We start from the raw sequence: 10,213 nt of genomic DNA, 5'->3' as shown, positions 1-10,213 counted from the left end.
TACCACAGACCTGCTTTGATTTACATCTGTGCTGTTAATGCTGGGGAGCTTCTCAGCTGTGGGGTTGTTTGATGGTGGAGGGGCCAGTGATGACCCAAATGAGTAATGCACCATTACTGGGTGTGCGCTGCCCCACACCCAGGCTCTTCTTTGTCTCCCAGGGGGGCTCCAGGGCAGTTCCAGCACTGTGAAACATGAGTCTCCAAGGGGACAGCCGACCCACCCCAGGGCTCTGTCCTCTCACCACTGCTCCCCAGGGAAACGGTCCCTCCTGGCCCATCCCTTGTCATGCACTTGGCCAAGGATAAAAGTGGCACAGGGATGAGGGCTGTGGGGGGAAGGGAGGGGTGAGCCACCTGCACACTGGCCAGGCAGGAACACAGAGCTGTGGGGCAAAGCATGGCTGCTGCAGGAGGCTCTGCTGGGCGTGGAGCTGACAGCCATGGTGCGGAGCTGTCTCCCTGCTAGCCCTTGTGAAGCACAGACCCTCACCAGCATGCGAGGAGAAAGCCTTAGAGACTTACAATTACATTTTCTCACTAGTCTAATGAGGTGAGAGACAGACAGAGGAGAGAGTTCCCTGGGCTAATTTTCCAACCACTGCATTGCTCCGGTATTGTGAAAGGCAGAGGAGAAATGACTCTTCCATATTAGAGGCTCTTGCTAAAGGCATTTTGGAGCATATTCCTCCAGGACACTACACTACTATATACACTATATATATATATATATATATATAATATCAAGATGACAAACCATTTTACTGTGCTCGGTTGGGATGCAGTAACCCATGAGAAATGTGCAGTGCTGGGGTGCACCAAGTGCAGGAAGCTCCTGGGCAGTGGGAGCAGCTGCAGGGCTGGCAGGGGTCTGCAGGGAGCAGTGCTCGGCCAGAATCACTGTACACTGTGCTTTCCCTGAGCCAGTGAGACAGGAGGTTGGTACCTGCATGGGGGGAGGAATTAGCTGTAAGAGAGAGAGAGCATTGCATTTGTCTCCACAGCTATCAGGCAATTTGTTATCATGGAAATGTTAGCAATGGGATAATCACTGCCCGGTGGGAGCTGTTCTCCATGCGGCAGGAACTGGCAGAAAGCTCTGCTTCCCTCCGGGCATGTTTGGTCTTTCAAACAGAAGAAATCCCAAGAAATCCCTTTTCATACTCACAAGGAACATGGGAGGGAGCGCTCACTTGTTTCATAACCTCTATTGTCTGTGCACTGGTTTCAGGTTAAGCTCAACACTTGGCCATTTGGTGTTTGCTCAAAGGTCTCATGCTCCTCTCATATTTGGGTTTGGTACAACATATGTGCGTCTAGCAATGCCAGAACCAACCTGGAGAAGTGCAACTTTCTGGTCTCAGACTAAGTTGGGAAGAAGGATAAGCAGAATCCTCTTTCATCATGAACACACAAAGTCCATGAGCATGTACCTCTGTTTGCATGAATGTGGGACATCCATGTGGGACAGCCAAACCTTAAATGAGATCAAACCTTTGCCACCTGAGCGACAAATCCAGCTGGTGTGGTTTATCCCCATGTGTGCTCTGTAGAGTTCAGAACTTGCATATAGTCCTGGAATTAGGTTCAGCCTGAGATCAGTTCTTGAGGTGCAGGAGGAGCCCCACTCCGCTCCTTTCTGCTGTCTGCACACCACTGCTCTGCTCATGCAAACTAGCAGGAGTTCTGTCAAATTTCAAATAAGAATTTTGTTGCTGAACCTCTTGGAAAATTGACAGGTAGCATGCAAGCAAACATTAAATCAATAACAGCAAATTTCCCCTGGGAAACTTGTAGTGTTTTCTCATCAAAATCTTTAAATCCTTAAAGAAACCATAAAAGGTTTACACTCCTCACATTGGTTAATCTGGTTACCTCTGCATTGCTCAGTGTGGGCTGATCGCCGAGCAGCAAGTGTAATACCCAGCGCTGATCACCGAGCGGTAAGTGTAATACCCAGTGCCCCACGCTCTGATGTATTGTAGCTTTGTTAGTCACTGTGGCTCCTTGGTAAATTCATTTGGAGTCCTCCGGGGTTTTAAATCTCTCATTTGGCCAACAACGAGGTCTGAAAAGATTGCAGTTCATTTCGACCCACAGTGGATGGAAGGCTCATTTACTGGCTGCAGGCAACTCAATCAGGCTGGCCGCTGATGAGTGAGTGACTTGTTCAGACTGCTAGTCAATATGTGTCTGCTGTGATAGAATGTCAGCATCTGCTGGCTGCTCCTGTCTCCCAGTGCTCTGGCTTTTTTCATTTGGTCTGATCAATGTTATTAAAAACACCTAGGAGTTCCTTAACTGCTCTGCCACTTGAGGCTTTTCTTTCTTTCTCTTTTCTTAAACACAACTTCATATTATCTGCAAACATGTGCAGATGATGTACATGGATTGATTTTTTTACATGGATGTGCAGTGTGTGGGGACTCAGTGTGTGTGTGTGCTCACGTGATATTTTATAGGAGATGGTTTTAAAATTACACCACCCTGGTTTGATTTTTTGTATGTGCTGCCCTGAAGTAACTCAGATTTAGGGCTTTTTACAAACACCTAAGCACCATCACTTGTGAATAAATCTTCAGATACAAGCTTGCAAAAAATAATACACCTTGCCCAAAATATAAGCTAGAATTTCCAAGTGGAATCGATAACACCCCAGGAACACCTGTACATTAAAACGCAGGTCATTACTCCAAGCAAAGGACAGATACGGATTAGGTGCATAACCACAGGGCTAAAATCCCATTATGTGATAGGTCTGCAGCACAGATGTCACTGCTGCTTGGCTGCCCACCCACTCACTGCCCAGCAAGCCATTTCCTGGGAGTGAGTGACACACCATGACACAGGTGGATCAGCTACTAATTATGTAAAAAGCAACAAAACCAAAACAAGCAGAAAGCAGATATATTGCTAAATATTTTAATCCATCTGCCACAGGTGTGTGATCCTGTGGGACTCACACTTCCCCCAGTGGGGAAGGACAGCTCAGTGTCCCTGGACAGTCTGGGGGCTCTGCCCATGCCTTGCTCCTCATTTGTGCTGTCAGTGGTGTTCCTCCATCCTCCACCAGCCCACAGACACCTTAACTCTTGCTCACTGCCGTGCTGCCAAGCTTTCTCAGCAGTGGGTCTGCACTGGGATGCTTGGTCTCAGGAACATGGCCTGCATGCTGCCTGATGAACATGGGCACACCATGGCTGTGCTGTCCCATCTGCAGAGGGATGAGGTGCCAGCTCATCCTGTGCTCCTCGTGTCCATGTGGTGCATGGTTGAGGCAAGGTGATCTGCTGTGACCTGAAGACCTGCCTCAGAGCCATTCCCTGCTCGCCTCCCTGCCCCCTTCCTCTGCAATATGGCATCCAAAATAGATACCAAGAAATGACCTGCCAGGAAAAAAACGGAAGCCTATAATTATGTTATTGAAAAACTGTTCCATACTGTATTATTTAAGGTTATTTTATTATGATGTTGAGATGAGTTTCTTAAAGAAGAAACTCTGGTTTTATTGCACTCCTCACGGAGAGAAGCCTTGGGTGATTTGATAGCCTATTTGAACAAGAAGGATGCTTTACGAGCCCCTATAAAAACTGATGACCCCACTCACATTTGTATTTAATGAAATAAGGAGGAGCTTTGGTTATGTTTTCAATAACCTTCACTGCTGTTTCAGTCTTGTCTCAAATAAGAGTCAGAATCTGCATGTTTCTGCAGAAGCCGGGCAGATGCAGGACACTGGGGCACCCAGCCTGGCTGGGGGCTGCTTGGGCTGCAATGGGACACTGTGCCAGGGATGGAACAAGGATCTGCAGTGCCAGGAACAGTGCTTGGGGATGGGGTGGGGAGAGGGGCCTGGATCTCCCTCCAAGGCCTGCTGGGGCACCTGCATTAGCTGTGATCCTGAGTAACTTCCCGCATACAGAACCAAGGTTTTTCACTAAAGAAGTTCTGTCTGTCATAAAACATTAAATCTAGTTGAAAAGCTCCAGTGTTTGGATTTTCCCTATTAAATTAAATAATTGCTGCTGCTGGAAGGCTCTGCAGCTCATGCTGTGAGCCAGCGGGCACTGTCCCTGCCTCTCCTTGGCACAAGAGGAGCTCAGGGCCCTGGCTGTGGCTCAGCCCAGTGCAGCCACACAGTGCTCCGGGATTCCTCTCTCCTCCGAGCCCCTCCAGGCCAGGTGTGCAGTGCCCAGTGGCACAGGTGGTCCCAGGAGGGGCAGCTGGGTCAGTGATGCTGGCTTTGTCCTGCTGCTGCTTTGGGGAGCACAGGTACCAAGCATTTAGGAAGGCACCCCTAAATGTCCATGGGAAACAGTTTGTTGCAGAGCCCCAGCAGTGTGCACAGTGCTGCTGAGGATGACCTGGCACTGAAGGATGAGTGTTCCTCCGTGCTGCACAGGCACCAGTAACCTGAACACTTACTGAAAATGAGATCCTCTCTGAGATGAGATGCACATGCTGACCCAGCAGTCTCCAAGCGTTGCGCCAACTGTAAGGGGACACAACTATGTGGACAGAGCAGGGTGGCTACTTGTCTTGTGGTCATCTACAAGGCAAAGCCTAATTAACTTTAATCAATGGGGCTTTCTCTATTGAGTTATCCAGAATTTGATTGCTCCCTGCAGCAATACCCAGCAAGGTTAATGTGAGATGAATGAAATCAGAGAGAAGAAGCAAAGGCGGGGAGGCCCCAGGCCCCACACTGTGCCTGGTACAGCCACGTCTCTGTAGGGCCTGCAGGTGTCCCACAGTCAACACCATTCCATTCCTCTGCTGAGCTCAGAGGTGATGAGGTGGAATCTGGCAGAGTTTATTAAAGCACATCCAGGCCCTCTGACTTACATTTGCATTCACAGTTTGATGTAGATGCCACATAAGCAGATGCCTATGAATAAGCTAGAACAGGGTTATAACATCCTCGTGGTGGAGTGATTCAGTGTAATGCCTCGGCAAGCTGTTCTTTAATGGGCTGGAAGTCTTATTTTTACGAACATTGGAACGTAAAGGGTCAGAATCTTAATCTTCTAATACTGTGTTTTTAACAACACTTACACTTTAACATATTGAAAAATCTCATCTCTTTCTGCCAACCAGCATGACAACACAATTCAAATCGATCAGTACAGCAGTATATTTAGGTATTTTACACATAAATCACTCTAGCTGAAATACTTTTTTTCTCTCCCAGTACTTCTTAATATCTCAGTGTTTCTAACTTTTATGTTTCTTATTTGAGACTCCAGAGTTGGGTGAAGTCTCCCTCCTGAATAATTCAGAAGCCTCAAAGAAAGAACAGACGCAGGTTACAGTCCGGCATGCCGTGCAGATACGATTCTTTATGGCTCATTACGACAGGGAAGCTGGTACCCAAGGAAAACAGAAAGTTTGCAAATAGTCTGCAGGTATGTGGAGATTTAAATCATGCATAACCCTACGAAACTGACAGGGTATGGAAACACATCAGGAAAAGGAAATGTTTCTGTTTCCATGAAACCTATGGAAGAGGAAATATATTTCAGGGCTTGCAGATCTTAAACAGAACATTCTGCCAAGGAGCCAGCAGAGTGCAGAAGGACCTTTTCCTCCCAGAACAAATGGATTTGATTCATCTCTTGGATGAGGAGGGTAAAAAATAAAAGGAAGAAAGGAGGTTCAATGGGGATTTCCTGGCTCCTTTGCTAACTGTGCTGTCCCTCTGCCCTGGCTACTGCCCTGTGTGGCCCTCCAGGTGTGAGTGCTCCTGCAGGGCTTGTGCCCAGGCTGAAGTCACAGCAGAAGCACTTCTTGGTTGTGCTGGGACAACGGGGACAAAGATTTGGCTTATAATTTAATTTAAAGGTCCTTAACCAGTTCTACTGTTTCCTGAACTAGGTTTCTCTCTGGTCCCATGTGAGAAAGGAGCTGTGCATACGGGTTGAACCACAATGATTTGATTCATGGGCTGAAATCATCATTGAACAAGTGTCACAACATGGCATTAGATTAAGAACTAAAGTGATGGGCTATGGTGAGCCTGTTCATTAGTATTAATAGAGCTTAATTAGGCACAAGCATGGTGTTGTAAGGAAATGTGAAGAGGTGTCTGCGGTTTCCATGGTGGGAAAAAAGAGGTGCTATTCATTAAAGGCAGAAGAAGACCTTTGCACCTTTCTCTAAATAACGGTGCAGCTCAGGCTCAAAATGAGTCCTGCTGCTCCATGAGAGCAAGGGAGTTAAAGCCAGGCTCAGGGTAAGGAACCCAAGCAGAGGATGGGAAAGTCTGGATGAAAACCAGACAGTGAGGGTTGCTCTCTGGTGAGCTCTGCTCTGTGAGAGGGGAGGAAATGGTGCAATAATGCGGCCTGCCCAGACTGGGGAAAGATAGGCTCTGGCTGCTGCAGGGCATCTGCTGTTTGAGGGCATCGCTCAAGGTCCCTTTCAGGGGGGAGAAAAGCAACAGGAACAATAGGTCTGCAGGAACTGGTCTCTGAGTGGCACTGCACCAGCCACGCAGGTGGCTTTGATGGGGATGTGGTTGTTTTGAAGCCACAATAAATACCCACTGATGCATCTGATGTTTTTGTAATGGGTTCAGTTGTTTCTTTCTCTTCAGTACCCTCCCTTTTGCACCAGTTCACTTCCATTCATACTGCTCTTCGCTTTATGGTTCTTAGGTCATTGTGCATCTCTCCCCATTTGGCAGCATTAAATTTTATTTACCATATGTCCCTTCTGCTGCAAACCTGATAAAACCCTTTGGATTTTTGTTGTTGCTGTTGCGAGCTCATTCAGCACTCACCTCAATTTAGCGTTCTCAGCAAGTGGAGCTGATTTGTTGTTGGTTTTCAGTCTAACAGGGGTCCAAGCTGGGACAACTGCCAGGCTACACTGCAAACCCACACTTCACTACTGCCTTTTTTTTAAAAAGCACTTTGCTAGATACCATCCCTGCAGGAGGTCTCTAAAACCTCTGTGGTGGGAAAGAGCATCATATGGACCTTTGGCAAAGGAACCAAGAGAACTGCCAACAAAACCCTCAGTACATGGTTATTTTTCACTTTTGTTCGTATTCTGTTGAAAATATCTCTCCTTGCTGATTGCACCAATCAATGCCATTATACCTGGGGTTAATGTGCGTTTCAGTCAGGCCATGGCAGACAAGTGGAAACACAACCCAAGAAACACATCCAGGACCAGATGGGTTCTGCCCTTCTTCTGCTTTGCCTTCCACAGGCTAAGCTGCCAGGGGAGGCAGCAGCCAGGGGGAAAGCGTTCCTTTGGACACCATGACGGTCTTATGGCAGCTGAAGTCCCAGAGCCAGAAGATATGGAGAGCTGCCTCCTGCTCCCAAAGCCAGAAATACATCTGCACTAAGGGCTCTGTAGTCTCTGGGGGAAGCCAATCTCTTCCACTTGTTACCAAAGCTGGCACTTCCCTCCTATTATGTTTAAATTAAAATGCAGCAGACCATTTTAGCACTCATGAATGAGTGAAACGCAGAATGCTGGTACATCAGGCTTTGCTGCTGCATGCAAATGTATCTGAAAACAATGGCTTAAAATTGTTTCCACCTTCAACCACATCAGGAGGTGATTTCAGGATCCTTTGTGGAATACTAATACTTATTTCCAGAAGACTTTTAATTTTCAGTCACTGAAGGGGCAGAGTTTGAGATGCAGCTAGCTCTCCTCTTAACAAAATAATAATCATCTCTCATTTTCATAACATCTTCCAATTCAAAGGGTCTCAAACGGAGGCCTTCATCTCTCTGAGAGCATCACTCAGTCAGATACAGAGCTCAGCCAAAGCACGCTGACATCAGAACGGCTCTGCATGGACCACTAAGTGCATTTGCATGATCGCTGAGCAGGATGAGGGCTGAGCTGCCATTCCAGTTGTCTGGCACAACTTTACCCCAGTAATGGATCGTATGACAAACACTGTCATTGGAGCATGCTCACTGTGATATTTGGGTACTGGAAACTGACCCCCAGGACTGCCATTGCAGTGTCCCAGTGCCCACTGTCCACAGGCTCTCCCCTCTCAACAGTGCTGTATGAACAGCTCTGCCCTCACTGGGCACTGGCTACCAGTGGTGCCCCGCTGGGCTCTGGGTGGGGGCAGAGCCACTGCCTCATCACTGCCCCCACATCCCAATCTCCACGTGAGCCACATGGAGCCCAATACCGATCTATTGAGAACCAGACTTGAAGAGAGCTCAAATTAAAGGTAAGTAATTTCCTTTTTTCCTACCTTGAAATTCCTATTGATTTCCTACCTAAATAGAAATTCCCATTGATTTCATGTCTGTTCATATTAGTATGTTACATTGTCACCTTTTCTTTGTAATATTATGTTGTTTTATGCATCCATGTGTTTCGAAGCACCATGCAGACCCCGCACACCCCCTCCCAGTGCTTGGTGATGCTGTGGGAGCAGTGGGGCGATGCTGCCCACACTGGGCCCTGCCTGCTGCCCATGCCCGCTGTCCCTGCCTGCTCCCTGCTGCCAGCAGCATGGTGCTCACCCGTCACAGCTGAGCCAGCACCGAGTGGGAGCGCAGCAGTGCTGCTCGCGTGGAGCTCTGCCGGCTCCGCAGGGGTTATTTTTCTAACGCTTCCCATGAAAGCTGCTTTCTGTTTAGAAATCCTACAGCTAACAGCCTGTTGTGGTCCTCACATCTCCGCTGGTCAGACAAGTATCTTCCCCCTGTCCCCGGTGTCCTTTATTTCTCACACCTCACTGAGCAGGCACCGCCATGCCGAGACCTCTGACCGAGTTGTCAAGGTGACGAGTGCTGTTATCCTAAAGTAGTTATTTCACATACATGGTATTTTGTCCCTTGCTTTTATTGAAACACAGAGAAGAGACCAATTATCTTCCTAATGGTTTGCACAGCTTCCTTCTTTTAAATGGGAGTTAATGACAAGTGGTGTGGGCATGGTGTCTTTTTGCACCCAAGAGCTCTTGGGCGGCCCCTGCTTTCCAGATGCCTGTGACACAGGGCAGATCCACTCAGTAGCATTCTCCTTGCACATGCACCGCCACCAGATTTCTCTGCAAAATTAAAACATTTCCACACACAGATGAGTGCTGGACCCTCTGTGCTGCAAGTGGGGATGTGCCAGGACAGCAGCAGCATGCGAAGTTCCCCATGGGGTGCAAGGCAGGGCAGTGCACATGGAGCCCTCTGATCCTGGCAGCTGCCAGGTGCTCCTATGGCAGATCCTGGTTTGTACAGCTCTGGGCACCAGTTGTCCCATGTCTCCCTCTCTGGAAGTGGTGAATTAAAATGCTGAATCCATGCTGGTCTGAAGCCAAATAACAAGGAAGAGGCACTCCTCTGTCACACGCAGCCCCTTGCTAAGGTGCACCAATGGGAACTATTAGGCAGCAGCTCTCATGCAGAACACAGACGGAGGTTTGCTTTGACAGTGCAACACTTGTGAATGCACTCTCCCTTCCTACCGGCTCCGCAGTGCACAGGGTCTGTTCCCAGCTAGGCTGAGGCTTTGTGCACCTATGCTGCATTTTTCCTGCTCTAAGCGTTCGTGGAGCTCAGCAGCTTGGAGTGTGTACAAGAAGGCTTTGCCCAGACAGGCTCCCCTGCTCTCTAGCATTGTTATTGATGCGATGCAGCTGGGTGGATTAGTAACGGATGTGGTATAAGCCACAGGGTTTCTTTTTGCCTTCATGCGTGCATTACCCCATCAAGAACAGAGGTTTCACTGGCACCTCCTAAGTCACACAAAGCAGATAAATACTTGCAAGATACTGTATTTGAACACAATCGGCCTTGGCACTGAATTGATCTCCATGTACCAGCCTGGCATATATTTGCAGGTTTTCTTTTTGCAGCGCAAATGCAGGTTGTGCTGAAACAGATATGGATGTGGATTACATAAAGCAGGAAATTGTGCATCTCCGTGTCAAGATCCAAAGGGAACGTGCAGCTCCACCACTGCAGAACCAGGAGAGCTGTGCTTCCAGCCCATCTGCTGACACGGCTCCAACAGATGCCTCACTGTGTGCTCATTCTCAGGGCCTGCTGATGTTCTTCTGCCTGCCTGCCCAGCAGCCTGGACACAAGGGATCAGAGAGAAAGGGGCATCTTCTCACGGCATCAGCTTGTAGGCATTCAGACTTCAGAGCTTCACAGCCTCACATCCTCCCGGGCCTGGTTGATGTGGGAAGGTGCTAAAATCACTTTTACCTTCAGAAACAGGATTCA

At 48.2% G+C, this 10,213-nt stretch overlaps 1 long non-coding RNA gene across 1 annotated transcript in view; it reads left to right on the top strand.

Annotated features, from left to right (window-relative positions):
• The first annotated feature begins 4,170 nt into the window (after window positions 1-4,170).
• LOC146757437 (uncharacterized) overlaps window positions 4,171-10,213 on the top strand; it is a 6,254-nt gene continuing 211 nt past the window's right edge. The window contains exons 1-2 of the long non-coding RNA XR_014936155.1: window positions 4,171-10,112; window positions 10,202-10,213. The exon at window positions 10,202-10,213 is cut by the window's right edge and continues 211 nt beyond it. This is a non-coding gene — a long non-coding RNA (uncharacterized LOC146757437). The remainder of the gene's footprint in view (window positions 10,113-10,201) is intronic.

This window comes from Coturnix japonica, chromosome 21 (genome assembly GCF_054131305.1).
Source record: "Coturnix japonica strain WE chromosome 21, WE-NBRP24, whole genome shotgun sequence".
Taxonomy (NCBI): Eukaryota; Metazoa; Chordata; class Aves; order Galliformes; family Phasianidae; genus Coturnix; species Coturnix japonica.
Note: the sequence above shows the minus strand (reverse complement) of the source record. Positions and strands in the feature narration are given on the sequence as shown.